Here is a 24,120-nt window from a genome sequence, read left to right as displayed (position 1 = left end):
TGTTGTGTTAATAGTATGTTGTTGAATGTGGTGATTTTTTTTTGTCTAAAGTGGCTGAAATGATTCTGCTCTACTTTAATATAGTCAAGGCAAACTATGTTATAAAGTATGTGGAAGAACGTTTAAATTGCATTTTATTTCAGTAGCTATTAATTTTGATAAACACCTCATAGGAATGGAGGTGCTCATTGTGTGTTCGCTTAAGAAATCATCTAGTCTCCTGGACTTGTAATTCACTTTTACGCTATCTTCTCTTCATAGTTTTGACTAAATAATTTCTCTTCTCACTGCTATTAAATGTGAGAGATGTCTTAAATTCGGATCATTAATTGCTTTGAAATTATTTTTATCACCTTAAACCCTCTATAAATGTTACCAAGTATTTAGTTGCATATAATTATCTCAATTATCTATTGATCAAAAAATGATTCTATTCTTTCAGATCTAACTTGAATCATGCTTATGCTTGTTGTGTACAATGCTTGCAGTTTGGATTTTATTGTGATTTTTTGTGAGCTTATTTTTATGTCAAGTTAAGAGCATGCAGCTTGTTAACTTGGCACTTTAAAATTTCTCACATTTTTTGGATTATGGTCTAAGGTGAGTAATGGCTGTAGTGATGAACCATGGTCATTAATAGGCTTATGATGCTACCTTGAATGACCTTTATATTACATGAAATTATATGTATCTGAATGAAATGAGTATTTTCAGAGTATTTTATTAAATTGCTGTCCTTTGCTAATAGTTCAACTCAAGTAACGGTTACTCCTAATTGTCTTCTAAGGTCACCCCATTATGTGAAAATGGTTATGATATTTTCTATTCTTTATCCAGACCTACATGTTTAAATATGACTCTACTCATGGATCATTCAAAGGAAGCATTAAGGTTGTAGATGATTCAACCTTAGAAATCAATAGGAAGCAGATTAAGGTTGTGAGTAAAAGGTAATTTTCATCAGATCTTAGCATGAAAGTGTATACATATTCTTTATTTGCTTATAGCACTTGCAAATGTGGGTGTTTTTTGTTTAAAGCATAATGTAAATTGAGCTGACAAGTAAAATCTAAACCTTTAATCAGGGACCCTGCTGAGATTCCTTGGGGTGATTATGGAGCTGAGTATGTTGTTGAATCTTTCGATGTTTTCACAACAATTGACAAAGCTTCAGCACATAAGAAGGTTTCCTTTACTAATTTCTTATGTTCTCTGTCTCAGACAGTCAAATGTGTGAGAGCCCACCATGCACGTACAAATCCATTTACATTTGCATGAAATTCTTTGTAACATTGAACTTTTCTATCTTTGTAGGGTGGAGCCAAGAAAGTAGTTTTATCAGCTCCATCAGCTGATGCTCCCATGTTTTTGGTTGGAGTAAATGAGCATACATACAAGCCAAACATGGACATTGTTTCAAATGCAAGCTGTACTACCAACTGTCTTGCTCCTCTTGCTAAGGTCGGTTGCTAATTGTTTTTATTTATTTTTTGTTTTGGTTCTTGTTGTAGTTGTTTTTTCTTCTTCTTTGTGTGTGTGTGCGCGCACGTGGTCTGGATGAGTAGAAGAAATAGAAACTGAATTGATTTACAAAGAGTAGAGAGACCAAAAGAAAAACCAAAGACTGACAGTCTTACTAGAAACAACAAGATGAAAAGTATGGGAAATTTCTTTAAAAAGCAACAATGAGCTGTGATTTTTGTAATGATTAGTGAAATTGTTTAAACTTGATTTTGAATTTATGAAAGCATCTAGTTATATTTCCTTGTGCTTTTGGTTTTAGCTAATATGCTTTTGGTCTTGCTCCTCTTGCTAAGGTGTGTGCGTGTGTGTGGAAACAGCAAGCAACAAGAATAAGAAATTTCTTTAAAAAGTAACAAATGAGTTGTCATTTTTTGAAATGATTAGTGAAATTGCTTCTTTCACTTTAACTTTGTTTGCCTTCCATGAAGATTGGGCGAAAAAAGGTCTAGTTGAAGCAGCAAAGAGAAGCTGGTAAGAGGTCAATCCCCTATTTTTTGTTGTGTTATTTGAATTTATGTCTTTATATTTTCATTAAAACCTGTAAGTGGTTGACAATTAGTTTGATTCGGGTTAGGATTAACAGTAACTTAACTCAATCTGGTTATTATGCTTGACCACTTTCACATCAACAGAATAATGCCAAAAACTTCCCCCTTTCATACAAAAAAATAGAGAATAGAACTAATACAACAAAAAAACATAAATATATACATATAGATATATATACAGCTTGATTCATAGAGAGAGAATGCTGAGAGAGTAAGCCAACTAGCCTAACAAAATTTCTATATATAACATAAAAACTGAATAAACTACACACACATACAAAAAATGCTTGTAAATATACAGTAGCATATGTAGACAAGCTTTTAGATTTAGTTCTTTTCATTGCCTCATTTTTTTGGAACTTATTAAGTCTTGGTCAACACTATCATAACATCTATAAGTGTAAATAGACTTCTTAACAAAACATTCTATAGCCATTAAGCTTTTGGTTTGAGCAAGTGTTGATGGGCTATACTTGAAGCATATATAATAGCTATTTTTGACCAGCCATTATGTTGCTATTGCCAAGTCACACAATTATCTTGCCATATTTTACATTTCAAGTTCTCAATGAAGCTTATTAGCATTCATGTATTTTCTCAATATATGTACGCTCTTCAGTGTTTCTGGCTTGTAAGTGAATTTACTTGCACCTGATTCTTAAATTTTATTTTATTCTGGTTTAGCTACATGATTTTGATACGTGCATTGCAAATAATGAAGAAGCTATTCAAATTGATCCTCACTTTGCTGAGTGTTATGGAAACATGGAAAATGCTTGGAAGGTAATCTTTAGTATCTTTTACATGCCCAGAAACAGTAAGGTGCTTGAATATCTTCTTATTTGTCATGCCTTTTTATCTATTGATTATGGTGTACATGTAGTGATACATAGTATAGAATAGTACAGTACAGTATAGTATGTATATAGCTACACTTCAAACTACTGACAGTCAAGTTACATTCTTTAAATAATCGATTTCATTACCCATTTTGCTTTGATCACATTTTTGTGTACTTCTTAATTTCTTACCATTCTCACATTGCCATTAATATTTGTGGTTTCTATTAACTATGGTCATACTACTATTAGTTTGTTTTGTTAATTTGTTTTGAGTCACATTCTGGCTGTTGGAATCTTCAGTTTTGAGTCACATTATTAATGTTATTTTTCTTGAAATGTTAATTCTTTTTTTTTATTGTGTCAGCAAACTTTTGATGAATTGACCTCTTTCACCTTGCTTTTTAAGTCAGTTTAAATTTTAGCAGCAATAGAAAATTCTTCACGTCAAGATATACATTTGCTCAACCTTTAATTCCTAATATTATATCTTTAAGTAAATGGCTAACTCATTAAAAGAGCAAACATTTCTCTCTACTAGCTGGACATGATACCTATGGGAACCAAGATATAGAAACATTTTAAAGTTAGATACTTAATTATAGTCTAAAGAAGAAGAAACTAAAGAAAGCATTAATATTCATGTACGGAGTCATTCGTTACAGCTATACTTGAAATATATCTTTGTGATATTACAGCTATACTTATACTAGAGAAAGTAGATTCATATTGTTTTATGCATAATTTTATGAAATATATGAATATTGCATCTGGTCTGGGATTTCTTTTTCTTCTGTTGTTATAGAATATGCCTGGTCTGGGATTTAGATGTGTATATATATTTAAGAAATATGAATATTGCACATGCTCTTGTATTTGGAGCCCATCAAGTTGGGTTTGAGTTTCAGAGTAAGTGTCATATTCACAATACTAGAGTCTAGACCACCATTTTTAGTTTGCATTTAACACTCTTACCACTTATGTACATATCTAAGCTTTGCTTTGGAGCCCATGTGAGAGTATATATGGCTCAGAAACATCAGAAGACAGGAAACCAAAGTTAGTTGTATTTAAACCAAAGTTAATGGCAGAATGCTTCACACTATCAAGGTCGAGGTACTATATATTAGGGTTTTTATTGTTTTCTTTTGGCTCTCAAAAAATATACTATGTTGGCTAATTTAAAGTTTATATATTTATACATGATTTGAGAAAATGTTTTGTGTGTGTAATGCAGGTTTGTAGGCATGATGGTGGTGGTGGTGAGGGTTCGTGGTAGTGGCTCAAAGGGCAAAGGGTGGTGTCTTCTTCATATCAATGTCTGGATTGTTGAGTGATGCCGAGATAAGATTTTATTTTCATTTAAAAATGGGTTTGTAAATTTGATTATTTTACTTTTGAGAATAACTTGTGTGTTTCATATTTGTTTCTGTTTTGAGTTTGCTGATTATTTTTAAAGATTTATCTATGGTTGAGTATGTTAAATCTTTTATTTTGAATTTACTGCATATTTTTATACAAATTTATGTGTGTTTTTTCATAAACACATGTTTGCATAATAATCTATGAAGTTTTTTCTGATGATCTTGATGTGATAATGTGTGCATGGAATTTGTTTGATTAAATTCCTGAATGACTTGTATTTTCTTTAACACATTTCTTCATCCTTCCTAGTAGTACACATTGCTGCTTTGTTAAGTCCAGACCTCATCTGATGCACTTGCTGTTTTTTTTAATGTTACATTTGAAGTCTGTTAAAATAGTTAAGATAAAAGTGTGTTGGCTTGGTGTGATTATGTGAAAATTTCCCTGTCAATTTACTTCAGGAACTTTCATATCTTATAAAAATTATCTATACATATGCATACACACTTTCATATCTTACTAGGTTGCCAAGGACTTGTGTTCCTACCTAAACATCTTTAAAAAAATCCTCCTTGCTTCCTATTCTAGTTGGTATATTTCTGCTTTGATTTTCTAGTTGGGAATTGAGATTCTTACTTTCATTATTTATGGAAATCCCATGCATTTTGTATAGAGAAGCAATGCTAATATATAAGTTTTTCCCTTGCTTTTTAACCTGCTTATGCTTTAGCCAGCCATGGGTAATGTTTCATGAGCAATTTTTTCTTCAAATAATGCATGTGTCATGTTGTTTATGGTATATCTTAGTTTCTTGTTAATTATTTAATTATTTAGGTTTCTTCCTCCAGTAATGGATGTGAGATTCTAACTAGTCTAGTATTGGTTATCTGAAAATCTCATCTTCTCAAGCTTCAGATTTTTTTTAATTCAATTTGGTATCTTAGTAGTGATCCCTGCAAGCATAATAATTGTTATAGGTCCTTTCTTTCATTCTCTCTCTCTCTCTCTGACCATTTCTAAATGTTGATGTTTGCCTGTGTTGCTTTTATAGATATATTTGTTATCTTGATACATTTCACAAGCCTTGTTTTAAGTTGCATGTTTTGTTGCTTCAGCCGTTGTTTTGCATGGTAGTACATCTTGCTATACTTTGCTGTTTTGTCAAGTTTTGGAGTTATTACAAATTTAATTTAAACTTTATATGCTTACAGGTGGAAACTAGCTTAAGTCTTATGTTCTTAATAATAAAAGGACTTTTTTTTTACAACGTGCAGGTATATTGAGATGATTTCTTTGGAGCAATTCTTGACAACATTTGTAGTTGAGGCCTTTAGAATGGAAGAATGTATTTCACTAATTTTTGTATACATTTCTTGTTTTGTATTTAGTGATAAAGGAATCTGAATTTGGCATAAATTATGTTGTAATATGATTTCTTAAGCCTAGACTAGTAGACTAAATATTGTAATTATATTTGAGTAATTAATGAAAATCTATTTATGTTACCTTATTTGGCTTCAACTTTCATATTTGTTTTCCTAGTTTTGTGTAATTAAAAAAAGATTATGTTTCTCTAAGCTAATATAACACATGTGTTATACTAAAGTGTAGTATAACACAAATTTATAAGTATTGAAATGTGTTATATAATCGACTCTAATTAACATAATTAAACACTTACCTATATATTAAAATAACACAGAAAGTGTGTTATCGTTGACAGTATAATAACACATCTGTATAACACTGATAAAGTGTTATGTAAAGTACCCTGACCTACGATAACATAGTCGGTCTTAACACATCAAAAAGTGTTATGGTAGGTTTTGATAACACATTTTCGGTGTTATTAAAAGTATTTTTTCTTGTAGTGATAAAATTTGATAATATATATTCATAAAATTATAAAGTGGAAATTAAAATAATAATTTTACAATTATAAAACTCTATTCTTATTTTTAAAAATTAAAAAGTGGAAATTAATAATAATCATTAATAGTAAGTTTATAAATTTATAATTAATATTTGTATATTTAATTAATTTTATAATAAATTATTAAATTTTATAATATATATTCATAAAATTTTATAATTTATTCATAAGATTCAATAAGATTTCACAATTTGCTTGAAAAAAATAGTGTGTTGGTGATAAAAAAAAATTATTAGCAAATAAAGATAGTTTTTTATGATTATCACATTGTGACAATTTATTTTCCACTTGTATCAATTATGATGATTGACAAGAGTTGGATAACTAATAGACAACGTAACTTTGATGAGTTTTGGAATGGTCTTCAAGCATCTATACAAATGGACAAGAATCATGTGAAGGCTTCGGGAGAAGTCAGATGCCCATGCATTCAGTGTGTCAATATGCTGAATCAGAAATTGGATGTGGTGGAGGCTCACATACACATACATGGATTTCTACAGCGATACGTGAAGTGGACCTACCACGATGAAGTTGATATGCCTCTAGTAGTGGATGACGGGGCTCCAGTGACTGATAAGATGATTGACATCATCAATGATCTTATTGGTGAACAAGACACTAACAAAGAAGGCGTAAGTGAATGAATTTCAGATGGTGGTGGCAATAGTGCGGAGATTCAATTTGAAGACATGTTTCAAGAGGTCGAATCTGAGTTATACCCTGGTTGTACATGGTTGTCTTCCTTGAACTTCTTGGCGAAGATGATGCACATGAAGGTTATGAATACATGGACAAATAGTTCCTTTGATGAACTTTTGAAGTTTATGAAATTTGCATTCCCGAAGAAGAATAAGATTTCGGCTTCATTTTATTAGTCTAAAAAGCTGAAGAAGTTAGGGTTAGGTTATCAATCAATTCATGCTTGCAAATACGACTATTGTTTGTTCTGAATGAGAATTCCCAAAAACAGAGTTGTCCTGTATGTGGTGAGAGCCAATGGGTTTACAAAGACACAAAGGGGAAAAAATTCACCCACAAAGTGTTGCGGTACATCCCTTTGACTCCTAGGCTGAAGTGTCTTTATGGTTCAAGGCATACAACAAATGACATGACCTGGCATAGTATGGGACGGTCGAAAGAAGATGGTGTGATGCACCATCATGTTGATGGGGGTCCTTGGAAACAATTTGATTCCAGAAATCTTGATTTTGGCTACTAATGGTTTTAATCCATTTGGTAATATGAGTCTATCTTACAACATGTGGCCGATAATGTTCTGCACGTAAAATATGCCTCCTTGGTTGTGCATGAAAGAGTCATCATTCATGCTAACCTTATTGATCCCCGGTCCGAAATCACCTGGGAAGGACATTGATGTCTTTTTGAGGCCTGTGGTAGACGAATTGAAGGAGTTGTGGGATGAAGGAGTTCAAATCAGAGACACTACAACGAACAGTGTATTGAGAATGTGTGTAGCACTATTATGGACTATCAATGATTTTTCATCCCGTAGTATTTTTTCTGGTTGGAGTGGCCAAGTATATATGGCATGTCCTTCATGCAATGAAGACACTCCTTCGTGTAGGGTAATTGGGAAGATGGCTTATCTTGGTCATAGAAGATTCTTATCTTCTACGCATAAGTGGAGGATAAGTCGCTTGTTTGATAAGAATTATGAAAAAGGAAGTCCTCCAAGAAAATTCATTTGTCAAGACATACTCGAACAATTAGCACATGTTCCAGATTGTTTGCCGGGTAAACATGTTAGTTTCGGGGGTGTGAAAAGAAAGCGAGATCCAAAAGAGCTTAATTGGAGTAAAAATAGTATTTTCTTTGAACTTGATTACTGGTCTGAACTTGTACCAAAGCACAATTTAGATGTGATGCATGTAGAGAAAAATGTTTGCGATAGTTTACTCGTGTAGAGTCCAAGAACTCTACTTAGCTAGTTAGATAGTAGTATAATAGTAATAGTAGTAGTATTTTTATGACTGTGGATTTTGGTTCAGACCGGGATTTAATTGGACACTCATAGTAGCACTTGTAGATTTTCTAAGTTTAACCTATAGTTTAAGAAGATTAATTTTAACCTAAGGTTTGATTAATATTGCTGGTTATTAATATGATAATTATTATAACCTAAGGTTTAGATAGAGCCAATAGGATTATGTCATTTTCCATATGCATGATTATTAAGAAATTATTATTTTAATGATAAAATAAGGGAAATATAAGACTTGTCTTCACCAAAATCTATTAGGAGCATGACATTTATCACAATTTTATTTATTTGTGTTATTTAGATAATTAAATAGATTTTTCGTAACTTTAGGGTACTGTAACTTCCGACCTATTTTTGACCCAGTTATGTTATGAATTTTGAAAAATAGTATTTCTAAAAAGTAGTAGATAATTTAATTATATTTTCTAATGGTATAAAGAGAGTCTAAATCGGAGTCCTACAGCTCCAGATATGCTGATTTTACTACAGGGGAGTTTAGAGTTACGAGATTTAGGGAGTTAGAAGTTAGGATTCTATTTGTTTTTATTATTTTTGTTTTAAAAATTAAGCTTTGAATCCTTAAATCTCTCTGAACAATTTGACCAATTCCTAAGCCTTTGGCTGAAGGATATTCAAATATTTTCAATTAAATTTATTATTTTTATTCAAAGCCAAAAAGAAGATTTTTATTCCTAAAACTCTATAAATAGGACCTAGCACCAAGCATTTTTCATGCATTCATTCCTCAAGCTAAGTTCAGAGGCTACAAGTTGCTAGGTTATTGTGAGAGTGTAAACACTTGGGTTGGGGATTATAAGCTTACCAAACACTTGGGAAGTAAGGTTTATAACACATTTCAGTTCAAGGTTTAGATTGGTCATAAAGCATTCAAGGTATTCCAAAACTCTAGTTCATTTGGTATTATTTTCTTCAAGTTCTTATAGTTTTCTACTCATCCCCTAACTTTATTCTTTATTCTTTTATATGAAATCTAAGTTCTTGAACATAAGGTTTTTGGTAAGTATATTCTTAATGGTATAGTTCTTCCATTCTTTTCATCTCATTCTCTTTAGTATACTCACCCTTCCATTTATGGTTTTTAGGAGTGTTCCAAAGTCCCAAAACTGTTCTCATATCCCGGTATTTTTGGTAAGGAAAATAGGATAGGATTTATGTGTTATATGATATGATAAATGTTATCTTATGATTATGTGTTATGTAATATGCTATAAAATGTATAATTGTAGACTTGGGCATATGACCCGTACAACTAACAAGCCCCAATAAATTCTGGGCATATGACTTGCTTAGCTAGCAAGCCCCACTAATCTAATGGGCATATGACTTGTTTAGTTTTTGGGACCCCAAGTAATAATGGCCATTATAGTATGTACGTGACATATGTGTTATGATATGTTTTATGTTACATTATGAAATTTATGTATATGGTTTATGTGTTAGATTTTCCTTGCTGGGCATTAGGCTCACTCCTTTTATGTTTATATGTGCAGGAAAATAACTTTGATGGCGGGAAAGGTTCTTGGTAGTTTGGGCATGTGTATTGAGGCGGAATGGAATCGAAGGGCCGAGAGTTCAATTCGAGGATGAAGTTTCTTTACCTATGGTTTTATGTGTATTTTTCTACACTTTATTATGTAATCCCTTTTAATTACAATTATGTTATGTTTTGATTTTAAAACGATGGGATCCCATATCCTACTTTAAATTTTAAGTAAGTTTAACATTTATTTTTACAAGTTTTTAATAAAGTTATGAACATTTCACTTGTAAGTTTTATTAAGGATTAGTGTCTATGGATAGTTTTCGTTAATGGTCCAAAGTCTAGAGTAGTTGGGTCATTACAACTCGGTACTTTTCTTATGAATGAGAAATCTAAAGACACCACCAACGCATGAGTAAACTTGAAGAATTTGGGTATCCGAGAATAGTTGCACATCAAGGAAGACGGTACGAAGTTGATCAAACCACATCCTATGTACTCTTTCACACTAGATGATAGAAGGTTTTTGTGTCAGTTCGTAAAAGGAGTTAGACTTCCTGATGGCTTCGATTCAAATTTCTCTAAGAAAGTAACTGACAATGATGGCAACATTGTTGGGTTGAAATCCTTGATTTTCACATTCTTATGCAACGTTTGTTGCCGGTAGGAGTTCGAGGCTACTTGGATAAGTCTATTTCGAAGATACTCATTGAGTTTTGGAATTTATTTAAGCAAATTTGTGCTCGTACATTGGTTGTTAAGGACGTGGAAAATGCAGAAGATCAAGTGATACAGATTTTGTGCAAGTTGGAGTTAATTTTCCCTCCGGCCTTTATTGACATAATGATTCATTTAATTCTTCATTTACCGCAAGAAGCTATCCTTGGAGGACCAGTTTACATGAGGTGGATTTATCCGTTTGAGCAATATATGAAGAAGTTAAAAAATTATGTCAGGAATAAGGCGTGCCCTGAAGGTTCTATAGTGGAGGGATATGTTGTCGATGAAGCTTTGACTTTTTGTTCGCAATATCTTCAGAGCGTATAGACTAAATTTAATCATCCGCAAATAAATGTGGATATTGTTATTCCTAAAAGATAGCTGTTAGTTTTTGAATCACAATGTCATCAAAGTAGCAAAAAGAAAAGCATATCCCTTGACTATCTTCATCGGAAAGAAGCGAAGTGGTTTGTACTCAACAATTGCCCTGAAATCCAACCATATATAGAGTAAGTAGCTCAACACATATATGAATTCATTAAATTTAATTCACGGCAAACGATTAGCTTACCTTAATTGTGCTATACAGTCAATGCCTTCGAGAAAATTCAAACATAAATTTTCAAAAAGATTTCCCTATCTGGTTTAAATTAAAGGTAAATTATCGAAACTATAGAATTCTTACAAAATTCATATCGATTAATACTCATCTCATTGTGTTTTCTTTTTTTGTATCATACTCTATAGATGGGTCGTTTTCGGCAAGTATAGTCAACTGAGTGTACTGAAAAATTATTTGCCTTAGCAAATGGGTTCAATCAGAAAGCATACCCCTACATGGCTTGCATTGTTAACAGTGTGAATTTTTTGGTCCATAGTCGTGACGAAAGACGTACCACTCAAAATAGTGGAGTTTCGGTGCCAGAAGCTGATGGTTTCACTTTCTATGGCCAACTTGAGGAGATTGTAGAGTTATGTTATTCCCATGGTTACTTGGTAGTATTGTTTCGATGCAAATGGTTCAACACTGATTCAAACAAGGGTAAAAATGTGATTGAGAATAACATAACTAGTATCATCATTAATTCTGAATGGTACAAGAATGATCAATTTATTCTCGCCATTCAAGCAAAACAAGTTTTCTACATGGAAGATCCTTCAAGAAACAAAAATTGGAAGGTAGTAGAAGAAGTCAATCATCAAAAGATCTGGGATCATCCAAGTATCTATGATGATTACGAGGTTGATGTCTTGCATGATATAACTTCATCAAATTTTGTACTTATTATGGAATTAGGAGAGTTGGAGATTATGCATTTGGATCGACCTGGTCACACCAACATAATTGGGGAAACGTCTCGTTCTGTTCCGAATGTGGATGATGATTTCATCAACGACGATAATGATGACAAAATTAGTGAAGATGATTTAGAAAGTACAAATGATGATGTAGGAATCGACATTGATGAGGAATAATATTTTCTTATGCATATTCATATTTGTATGTTTAATGTGTATGTTTTAATTTCAAGACTTTTCAATCAAGATATGTCTTTTCTCAACAATGTTTGTTTTTCAATAGTTTCAAATGAATTACCGAAATTATTTAAGTTATGTAATTAACCTCCAACAATAACTGAATTTAAGCTAATAATTATTTAAACTGCAAAGATATGGCTGCTACTGTTGCTCGTTCTCATGGCAGTGATGGAGTGGATCCTCCTCCTCCTCCAGATCCCACGCGAGTTCCTACTTCTTGTGAGACAGGTAATATACTATAATTAGTCTATCATTTATCAAGAAATGACAAGTTGTTATTATTTTATTCAATTTAATTATATTTTTTAATTAATATATGTAGAGGCTGCTGCAAAAAGAAGAGCTCGATCTCGATCCCAAAATTTGCAACAGCTCATCAACGACAATAAAGGTCTGTTGGCTCTACAATTTGATCTGAAGGAAGGAACCTACAAAGTAGTTGGTGATTTTGGGACGTTGTTCACGAGACTTATTGGCAACCTTATTGGTCACCATGTCCCGTTATATTATGACTCGTGGAAGAGTGTTCCGGATGAGTACAAGATTAGATTGATGCAAAAGCTTTAGGTAAATTTATCTACTTATTCATATGTAATATATTTTTTTTATAATTTAAAAAATCTCACCATTTTTTTGAAGGAATTTTTCATTCTTCCTCGAGCTCTCCCTGAGTGGTAACTGATAGAGATTGGGATTGAGTGAGAGTTTGAGGATCGCTACAAGGATAGAAAAGGTCACAAGAAAATACTCTTCGATGAACATGGAGGGTATGATGATATTGAGACAGCCAGAAAGAATTCACCGGAGGACATTGACAACGAGAGTTGGCAGAAGCTGATTGACCTTTTCACCACTCCATAGTTCATGGTACGCTCAAAGGCAAATGCTGCCAACAGAGCAAAATAGAAGTATCCAAGTCTCCATGGATCAACTTCTTATGCTTTTGCTCGATTTAAGAAGGTAAATAAAAATATATAGATAATTTGAAATATTTTAAGTTATCTTAATAATAATTTCAATATTTAACTGAGATTTTGATAAATTTTTTTTTCTAAAGATGCATCTTCAGACTAAGGAACTGCCCATCATTATCGATATGTTCCATGACATGCACAATTATCTGACACATGGATGGGTGAACACGAATGCTAAGGATGCATATGTAAGTAACTTTCTAAGTTTTGTATCTATGTATATTATTCAATTATATTATGTATTAATTGTCTTGTTTCTAAACTGTAGGATGCCTTGCAGCAAGAAGTCTAGACACAATCCCAATATCAATCTCAATCTAAAGCAGAAAATGCCACTGTCAATGAGACACAAGTCGTCTCAAAGGTACTTGGTCAACGTCGCGGCCACAATCGAGGTATTGGACAAAAGTTGAAGGGCACTAGTACCTTTGCCTCAAGCGCCACCGAATCCTCCTCATAATCAGAGGCATCACCATTTCTGTCCACCACAGTTGGCCCTCCAACGATACCACCTAAGGCTTTCCGGTTCATGATTCAACACTTCAGTCAAGCCTTTATGACCCAGAACAACAACTTCCAGCAAATGCAACAATTTTTGCAAGCAACAAATCCGAACATCCAAGCTCCACAATTTTCAGCCTGTCAACTTGGAAATGAACATGATACAGTCCATGATGGCAAGCTTTCAACCGCAACACCACATCAGCCACAACCACCACAGCCACCACAACAACAACCACCACATCCACCACCACAACAGCCCGACGATGATGATTTTGGAATTGATTTTGATGACATTTAGTTTTATTATATTACTATTTTTAAATTATTAATATTTTATGTTATTTTTTTTATTTTGGAGACAATACTACTTATGTTTTGTTATCTTACATTTTGGAGACTATGGATATTGTTAAATTAGTTTTATTATTTAATTAATAAATTATTTTTATTATTTAATTAAATAAGTTGGTTTTATTTATTTATTTAATTAATATAATTAATTAAATATATATTTTTAAATTGTATACCTACAGTGACGACATGTCATCGTCGTAGGGTGAACGCTAAACACAAAAATCTTAATTTTCGTGACACTACAACGACGCCATATCGTCGTTGAAGGCATATAAACCCACACACTCTTCAGCAACAACATGACATCGCTATAGATGGAGCGGTTGATGGACCTACAGCAACCACATGTCCTCGCTGTAGAAGTTTTTGAAATTCAAATTTTCAAATTTTACAACCACCAACAATGACGACATGTCGTCGCAATATCCCAGTCCAACCGAAAATAAGGATTCCCTACTATGACCAACATGTCGTCGCTGTAGTAAAACACTACTGCGACGACTGTGTTTTGTCGTCGTCGTAGATTGCTACACATACGGACCTACAGCGACGTCGTTTTGGCGACGACATGTCATCATTGTATACCTACAGTGACGATTTCTTGATCTGTTGTAGACTCTTTTTCTTGTTTTACTTTTCTCAGCAAGAACTGATCATAATTCTAAGTTGAAGGTGGAGAGAGCAATGATAATTACAGATTTCTATTCGTTGTGTATATTCTTTTTTATTGTGTATATATCTATATATTATCATTCATTGTGCATATATGAATATCAACTCTATGATTTGTATAAATAAGGATTAATTCATGTGAATAAAAGTATCAGCCAAAAACAAATAAAAGGCTAAACAGCCAAGAGAACAAACAATACAAAAAAATAAAACTAATAGGAGAAACAAAAGAAATAGACTATTTATTTTATAAACTTTAGAGTGATTAACAATGTTTGATGAATATAAGAAGCACTAAATTGCTACTTTTTCCTAGCCTATTTAGCAATGTTGTGAGCAACAAAATTACAAAACTTGGAATATATCAAGGCTTGAAAAAAAAAACACTAAAGAAGGGTCCAATTGCTGAATCAACTGGGTATAAATCTAGAATTGATCTTGTCACAAGAAAAGGGTAATGGGTTTTGGTCCTTCATGAACAATCAAACAAGAGATACAAAGGGAAGAATCTCAAGTGATCATGGTTGCCAAAGACAAAGCCAAGTACTTCTTGGCATGCTTTGCTTAACTCTTGGCTTAAAATGTTTTTGTAAAACTCAGTATTCTATTCTCTTTACTTGATTCTCCTGACTTGATCTGTTTTATCTACATTCTTTATTCATTATATATTTTCTCTTCGGATTCCTAACATATTATATATATATATATAAACATAACTATATGTATCTACATATGTATGTTCATGCATGTTGTTCTGTGCTACAATTTGGTTAGTCATTAGTGACATAATTGAAGACTCACACGTGGACCCCATTTTCCTCTATTCTTTTTTTTTTTTTCAATCAATAATACATATCGATATATGTTTAATTAATAAATTTAATTCATATATGAGATAACAGCAGAAGATAGATTTAACACTTCAATATTTATTTTATGCTTTGTGCAAATAATTGAGCAGTTCCAAGGATCATCCTATAGCAAAAAAAATTGGTGATTGTACAAATCTCAAGATAAAGCTTGACCGTTGCTTTTGGAAGGAAGTGAGTTTTCATCCACTAGCATCTTTAAGCAATATATATATAGGGTTTATACTTTTTTGGACCCTGTGTTTTGTCCCATTATCTGTTTGGACCCTATGTTTTGACAAATTACTTTTTGGACCCTATGTTTTGTAAAATGGTTAAAATAGAACCCTAAACCCGATTTTGGTCAATGTTTTCTCAACTAAAATCATAAATAATTTACCAAACTAATAATTCATAACAAAAATAAAATCATTCTGCTTAAAAACTGTGTTGTTATATTCAATTTTTTCTTCATCAAAATTGAATTTAGAGTTCTATTTTAACCATTTTACAAAATATAGGGTCCAAAAAGTAATTTGTCAAAACATAGGGTCCAAACAGGCAATGAGACAAAACACAGGGTCCAAAAAAGTATAAACCCATATATATATAGCTCAATATTAGTATGCAATGTTTTGTCAATTAGTCATTCTTTTCAAAGTATGTATGCATTATGTGGATGAGTAGGTTATTTATTAAAAATAAATAAAAAATTTAAGCTCATGCTTATGTTTTCTCCTCTGTTTTCCATGTTATTTTGTTAATGAAAATGGCGTCTTTGCTAATATACATTTATATAATATGATGCATTAACATATAATGTGTTGATTATAGCAGACACTACAAGAAAAAGAGTCTACAGCGACGACTTTTGTCATCGCTGTAGATCAAGAAATAGTCGTTGTAGGTATACAGCGACAACATGTCATCGCCAAAACGGCGTCGTTGTAGGTCCATATGTGTAGCAATCTACGGCGAAGACAAAACGCAGTCATCACAGTAGTATTTTACTACAGCAATGACCTGTCGGTCGCAGTAGGAAATTGTAATAACCCACTACTCTAGACTTTTGGACCATTAATGAAACTATACATACAAACCTTAATAAGACTTACATTTGTGAAAATACCATAAATTTATTAGAAACTTGTAGAAACAAAAGTTACTTCCATAAAATAAGTAGAATATGGGTACCCATTGTCTTTAAAACAAAACATATCTTAAAGTAAAAAGACATTACATAAATAGTGTGGAAAATACATGTAAGAAGACATAAAACAGAACTACATCCTCGAATCGAATAATGCTCGGCTCCTTGACTCCATTCACCATCGATACACAATCCCAAGCATCCACGAACCTGATCGCCTCTAAAGCTATTTTCCTGCACATAAAACAAAAAGGAATGAGCCTAATGCCCAGCAAGGAAAAATCTAACACATAGTCATAAACATAATTTCATAAGAAACATAAAGACTTAACATAATACTTATAACATACACATACTATAATGGCCATTGTTACTTGGGGTATCATAGACTAAACAAGTCATATGCCCATTAGATTAGTGGGGTCCTACTAGCTAAGTAGGTCATATGCCCATAATCTTTTGGGGTCTTGCTAGTCATATGGGTCATATGCCCAAGCCTATATACATACATACATACATATCATAATACATTTAATAACATAAAACATAAGATAACATAAGCATATAACATATTGATTCTACCCTATTTTCCTTACCAAAGTTACCGGGATAAGAGGACAGCGTTGGGACCTTTTGGAACACTCCTAAAACCATATATAACAAGGTGAGTCTAATGAAGAAAAAGAGATGAAATGAAAGGAATGGAAAGACTAAACCATTAAAAGTCACACTTACCAAAACTTATGTGCTCAAGAACTTAGATTCCCTAACCAAAATAAGAATGAGGTTAGAAGACTGAGTAGAAGACTAAGAGAAGGAAAACATAACATAAAACCAATGAACTAGAGTGTGTTGAATACCTTGAGGACTTGTAGATCAATCTAACCCTCGAACCAAAATACTATGAAATCTTACTTCCCAAAGTGTTTGATAAGCTTAAGATGATTAAGCTTATGATTTCCCCACCCAAGTGTTTAACTCTCACACTCTCCTAGCACTTGCAGCTTCTGAACTTAGAGCAAAAGGTGAATAATGGCTGGGTACTAGGTCCTATTTATAGAGTTTGGGAATGAAGGAATCTTAATTTTACTTGAATAAAAATAATAGCTTTTTAGGTGAAAATAATTTGAATAATCGTTCAGCAAAGGCTGAAGACTCGTTCAAAAGATGCTGGACTTATGAAGGAGTTTGAATGGCTGAAAGGAAATGAATTCAAAAATATTTGAACATATGCTGAAGGAGGCGATATATCGCCCCCTGTAGGCGATATATCGCCTGGGCCAGTATGCCCGAGGCGACCGTGCATCATCTCGTGTTTTCCGTATCTACGTGCTGCGATATATCGCCCCCTATAGCTACGATATATCGGCATTCGCTGATTATTTAAACACGAAATTACACATTTTTAGCTAAGTTTGAATGGAGTAAACAACCTTGACTAAGCCCTTAACGTATTCAAAGCTGTTGACTGACCCTATAGCATTCAAACTTTACTCCTTATTAAATTTAATCCTCAAAATACTTAATTCTTAATCATCCATTCATAACATGTGCTTAAAATCCTATTGGTCCTCATTTAAACCTTATAGTATAACAAATATTATCCTTAATATCATTCATATAATCAAACCTTAGGTTAAACTTAATATTCTTAAACTATAGGTTAAACTTAGAAAATCTATAAGTACTACTATGAGTGTCCAAATAATTCCCGGTCTGAACCAAAAATCCACAGTTACAAAGATAATACTATACATACTATAATACTACTAAATAATTAGCTAAGTAAAGTTCTTGGATTCTATAGAAATCCTTTTGTTCGGTTGGACTGGGATATTGCGACGACATGTCGTCGTTGTTGGTGGTTGCAAAATTTGAAAATTTGAATTTCAAAAACTTTTGCAGCAACAACATGTGGTCGTCGTAGGTCCATCGACCGCTCCATCTACAGCAACACCATGACTGAAGGCACTCTTCAACGACGATATGGCATCGCTGTAGTGTCTCGAAAACTCATATTTTTCGTGTTCAGCGTTCACCCTGTAGGTATACAATTTTTTAAAAAAATATATATATTTAATTAATTATATTGATTAAAATTTATTTAATAAAATATTAAATAGTAATTAAATGAATAAATAAAACCAACTTATTTAATTAAATAATAAAACTAATTTATTAATTAAATAATTTGTATGCGAGTTCTAGAAATTACCCCTCTGTAAGTGAACTTCTTTCCATCTTCTATTCGAAAATTGATCGTCTTACCCCTTACAGTCAATTGTTGCCCCATATTTTGCTAACTAATCCATTCCTTATATCATAGTCATTAAGGTCTAACTCGATCAAATCTGCTGGTAATTCTCTTCCTTCGATTCTAACTACAATGCTATGCACCCCTCTACTAGATAGCATTCTTTCCCCCGAGGGTAATTCCGTGACAAACTTATCTCTAAAACGTTCGCATGGCTTATCTAAGCTATCAATCATATTCACAAAGACAAAGGAATGCGTCGCTCCTGAATCGAATAAAATATTGAATTGCTTGCCAGAGATTTTGATCTGACCCGATACTACTGTATTACTAGTATGCGCCTCACCTTATGTAAGAGTGAAAACTCTGGTTGGTATTAGCGTTTCGTCCTTCTTTTGGTCTATCAATTTTGGGCAGTTTTTCTTGAGATGACCTTCGTTTCCACAATTGAAGTAACCTTTAGTCTTATATCAGCATTCTCCTTAATGTTTTCTCTAGAGATTGGTCATTGAGGATATTCTATGTAATACTTCTTATTCCTATTTCCTTCCGATGTATTTTTCCCTTTATTGTCTGCCTTTTGGTTAGGGAAATTTGACTTTTTATGCTTAATAGTGTGGTGTAATACAAAATAATGCTAGGCATTTTTAACATTACAAAATAATGCCAAAATTTTTGCTAGTACCCAAAATGCCCCTATCACAATTCCCCCCAATCCCACTTTTGATTCTCCTTCTCTCTCTCAAACTCTCGGTCAAGCTCTCCCACGACCATTCAACTACCCAGCTCTCCCCTGACCGTTCAAGCTCTATCTCTTAAACTCTCGGTTCAAGTCCCCGTTGCAACCCCCGTCAAAGCCGCGCTGCCCCCCGTCACAGCCCCCGTCACAGCCCGTCGTCTCCCCTCTCGCCTTTCGCCGTCCGTCCGTCATCCGAAACCCACGGCCTCTCGCCGTCTATCATCCAAAACCCACGGTTCGAGTTTCTCCATACCCAAAACAAAGGTAAGCTTATTAAATTGAATTTGTGTTTGTGTGTATGGATTAGTGTGGGATTGTTTGTGTGTTTGTAGACTTGTGTTTGAATCTGTTTTGTTTTGGGTATGGATTAGTGTGGGTATGTTGAGAGTGAAGTCTGGGATTTTTGTGGGTCTTGTAAGGTTGCTCGATGGTGGTTCGACGGGGTTCGACGGTGGTTCGATGCATGCTCGATAGGGGTTCGATAGGTTAAGCCGTTAAGGGTTCCAAGTTTAGGTTCATGGGTTCGATGGGGCTTGATGCATGCTCGATGGGGGTTCGATAGGTTAAGCCGTTAAGGGTTCCAAGTTTAGGTTCGATGCTCAATGGGGGTTCGATGCATGCTCGATGGGGGGTTCGATGCATGCTCAATGGGGTTCGATATGTTAAGCTGTTAAGGGTTCCAAGTTTAGGTTCGATGTTCGATGGGGGTTCGATGCATGCTCGATGGGGGTTTGATGCATGCTTGATGGGTTGGGTATTTGTTGGGTTCGATGCTTGTCGATGTTGGTTTGATAGGGTAGGCCTTAGGGGTTCAATGTTGATTTGATGGGGTAGGCCCATTATGGGTTCCAGGTTTAAACCTAAGAAATTAGACGCATGCTCGATGGGGGTTCGATGCATACTCGATGGATTGGGTCTTATGTTGGGTTCGATGGTGGTTCGATGCATGCTCTAGGGGTTAAATAGGGGGTTCGATGGGTACTCGATAGGGGTTCGATGCATGTTCGATAGGGGTTCAATGGTTGCATGTATGTTTATTGATGGATTTTTCACGCGACTTTGTTTAACTGTATTATTTTTATCTTTATTTTTTGTAGATGCCGAAGTTTCTTTTACCCTTGACAGATCACTTTCCTAAACGAGTCACATATAGGGGAAATGGTTACTTTAAAACAATCAAGGACAAGTTTGAGGAGCTCGGGTTGATAGAAAGGGTGAAGGAATCCCCTTTCAAACAATTTTTCATGGCTGAGAAGTTAGACTTCTCTACATCTCTCATACATCAATTAATGTTACGCAAGATCTAGTGCATCAAAGAGGATGAGTTGCATTTACATTTGGGATCTAGACCCTGCAGATTTGGTAGAGGTGAGTTTGCTTTGGTTATGTGGTTGAACTTCAGTTCCGGGCCAGCTGAGAATGATTTGAAGAAACACTTGAATAGTGACCGCTTAATCAAGGAATACTTTAATGATGAAGAAACAGTGAAGATAATGCATTTGGAGGCTGCTTTAAAAAACTACACTATAGTTGAAGATGCCTACAAGTTGGGCCTATGTTTCTTTGTTGAGGGGGTTTTACTTGCACGAGAGGGCAAGTTAAATGTCTGGATAGATTCACTGAAGATGGTGGAGGACACTGAGTACTTCTTTACTTACCCATGGGGGAAGGTGTCTTTTAACAAGCTTATGGATTCATGTAAGAAAGACATGCATCATCAGAAGAGGAACTATGAGACGAAGAATGAAGTTAAGGGGAAACAGAAAGAAGCAAAATATAGTTTGTATGGTTCTGTCCCTGCATTGCAGTATTGGGCATACGAAGTCATCCAGCAGTTTGCACGTGAGTATGGTATTAACCATGGAAACCAGTTTCCGAGGATGCTGAGTTGATCGAGCAATAAGGAGCGTCCTATTTCGAAGGCCGACCTTGCACCGATGTTCAAGAAGAGAAGTGTAAGTTCTGCTATATTATGTCAAAATAGAGTATTCTTTGGTGGTTTCAAACTAACTTAATGCTTTGTATTTGATGCAGTTGATTGTGTTGTCCATGTTGAAGCCCCGGCCTTCGGAGATAGATTATTATAGCGCTCTGACGGAGGGTGATGCTCCCTTGTATCCCGGGTTGGGCCAAGAAGAAGAGGTAGAAACTCCCACTGATTTTGAGAAGGTGGCGGAGATAGCTGCTGAGGTTGCGAAGGCAGCCAATATTTTTGTTGATGGCCCTGATGATAAGGATACCCCAGTCCCCATCGACCCCATACCCTCGGCCCCAGCCCCATCGGTACACCCCAGTACTGATCAACCTGATTTACGAGAGGTGTTGGAGAGGTTGGAGCGAGTCGAGAGTCATCAGGATACCATCCTAGAGAACCAGGCGGTCATCATGGATGCTGTCAATAAGATCTTGACATTCGTACAAGATCTTCCAAATGATTCTGATTCCGACTCACTTGACCTCACAGATGATTTTGTCTCACATGACATAGGCACCCCCCCCCCCGATAGTACTCACAGCAAATCCTGAGACCCAGGTGTTGCTATTATAGAACCTAGGGATGTTGTTGGTGTAGAGTTTGAATTGGCCAAGAGGAAAAGACGCAAACCTAAGAAATTTGAAGACTACACCAACCCAACCAGAAAGAAAGCTCGTTTGGATGCGATTGATGACGTGCCATTAGTCCTCGACCCTCTAAAGAAGCCACTTGCTACACAGTACAGGACGGTCGGTAAGTGGTTGCTTAGAGATATTCCGAACAAGACGAAGAGAGATGTCCAAACTAGTGTGTATGGTCCGAGTTGGTTTCTGATGATGAAGACACCATAGTTTTGGATCGATGATGGGGTAAGTAATTTTATTAATATTTGTTATCTGGTATAAACAGTGGGCTCAATAGGGGTTTCGATAGGCAGGTGGTTTGGGTTCATAGGTTCGATAGTGGTTCGATAGGAGTTTCGATAGTGGTTCGATGGGGGTTCGATGAGGTTCATGGGTTCGATAGTGGTTCGATTGGAGTTTCGATAGTGGTTCGATGGGGGTTCGATAGGCAGATGGTTTGGGTTCGATGGGGTTCGATGAGGTTCATGGGTTCGATAGTGGTTCGATAGTGGTTCGATAGGGGTTTCGATAGTGGTTCGATGGGGGTTCGATAGGCAGATGGTTTGGGTTTGATGGTGTTCGATAGGGGTTTCGATAGTGGTTCGATGGGGGTTCAATAGGCAGATGGTTTGGGTTCGATTGGGGTTCGATAGGGATTCAATAATGGTTCGATAGGGGTTTCGATAGTGATTCGATGGGGGTTCAATAGGCAGATGGTTTAGGTTCGATTGGGGTTCGATAGGGATTCGATAATGGTTCGATAGGGGTTTCAATAGTGGTTCGATGGGGGTTTATAGGGGTTTCGATAGGCTGATTAATTACTTTCCTATCATTTTTGCAGCATATTGATGCGACCAAGCATATGCTACGTAGGCGTCAACAGTTCTATCCTGGGGCGTATCGGCAAGATGCTGTTGTGATGAATATTATGTTCTAACAAGTGGTACCAGCCCGTTATGATGCATATCATAATGCCAAGGAAGCGGATAAGAAAAGATTTTTGTGGGATTCAGATGTGATATCAATGATTACGGGAATTGACAATCAATTTCTGGCATCATGGAAGGGAGTAGACATTGTATATTGGTGCCAAAACTACCTTCAAGCGCATTGGTTTGCAGTTGAAGCCTCCATTTCTACTTGGACTCTGAATGTTTATGATTCGGACGTGACTGTGATAAGTGATAAACAACTGCAATCATTTATAAAGTCATGGTCTACTTTGTTCCCATCGTTGTTATTGCAGTCACAACTTTTCAAGGACGACCCTCGGTTGACGATTCCACCTGGAGCTAAAAGATGCAAAGAGTTCAATGTGCACCGCATGCCAGTTGATTCAGTACCCCAAACCAAAGTCAGGTAAACAAAAGTCTAGTTTTTATTCAAGTTTTTTAAATTAAATTCTATGTTGATTTTGTTACTAATGCAATTTATGTTTTGGTTACAGTGGAGATTGTGGTGTGTACTCCATCAAGCACATCAAACACTTATTGGGTAGGCTACCACTTGACACGATTTGCGATGACAACATGGAGTTGTTCAAAAACAAATGGGCAGTTGACTTATGGTATCAGAATGTTAGACATTGAACATTCTCTTGTTATATTTATTTGCTTAAAATCTAGATTATTAAGAAATTTTTTTTAGTCGAGCATCTTTTTATTAACGACAATTAACGACCAAAATTCATTAACGACAATAAAAAAAGAAAACGAAAAATAACCTTCAACTTCAAGTTTAAATAAAATACAACAAAAAATAAACTCAAAGTCAAGCTTTGCATGAGGACTTGTTGTGGCCACGACCACCACATCTACTGCACTTACGCATTGCAACTGGTTTTTCCCCTCAAGATGTCCAACGGTTTGTCCTTGGTCTTCCTAGCTTTGGCTTTTTTGGCCGACCAACTTGTTGTTTCTCTATGGGTACACCAACTACCATATTCTTAATGTCATCTGGAAGTATCCAATCATCCTCATTCCCAGTTGGGTAAATGGTTTCTTTGTACAAATTCATCCATGACTCAATGGTGTAAAACGGTGAACACAAAGAG

General features: G+C 34.9%; 1 long non-coding RNA gene across 4 annotated transcripts; it reads left to right on the top strand.

Moving 5' to 3' along the window:
• Positions 1-830: 830 nt before the first annotated feature.
• LOC133815886 (uncharacterized) lies at positions 831-5,740 on the top strand. Of its 4 annotated transcripts, none has more exons than XR_009884883.1 (4): positions 831-950; positions 1,315-1,461; positions 1,953-2,002; positions 5,551-5,740. It is a non-coding gene; the product is annotated as an uncharacterized LOC133815886 (long non-coding RNA). The 4 variants fall into 4 exon arrangements; XR_009884882.1 differs by having other exon boundaries at positions 1,818-1,995; XR_009884884.1 differs by having other exon boundaries at positions 1,818-2,002.
• The last annotated feature ends 18,380 nt before the right edge of the window (positions 5,741-24,120 follow it).

This window comes from Humulus lupulus, chromosome 2, assembly GCF_963169125.1.
Source record: "Humulus lupulus chromosome 2, drHumLupu1.1, whole genome shotgun sequence".
Classification (NCBI taxonomy): domain Eukaryota; kingdom Viridiplantae; phylum Streptophyta; class Magnoliopsida; order Rosales; family Cannabaceae; genus Humulus; species Humulus lupulus.
The sequence above is the reverse complement of the archived record's forward strand: the minus strand, read 5'-3'. Positions and strand labels throughout refer to the sequence as shown.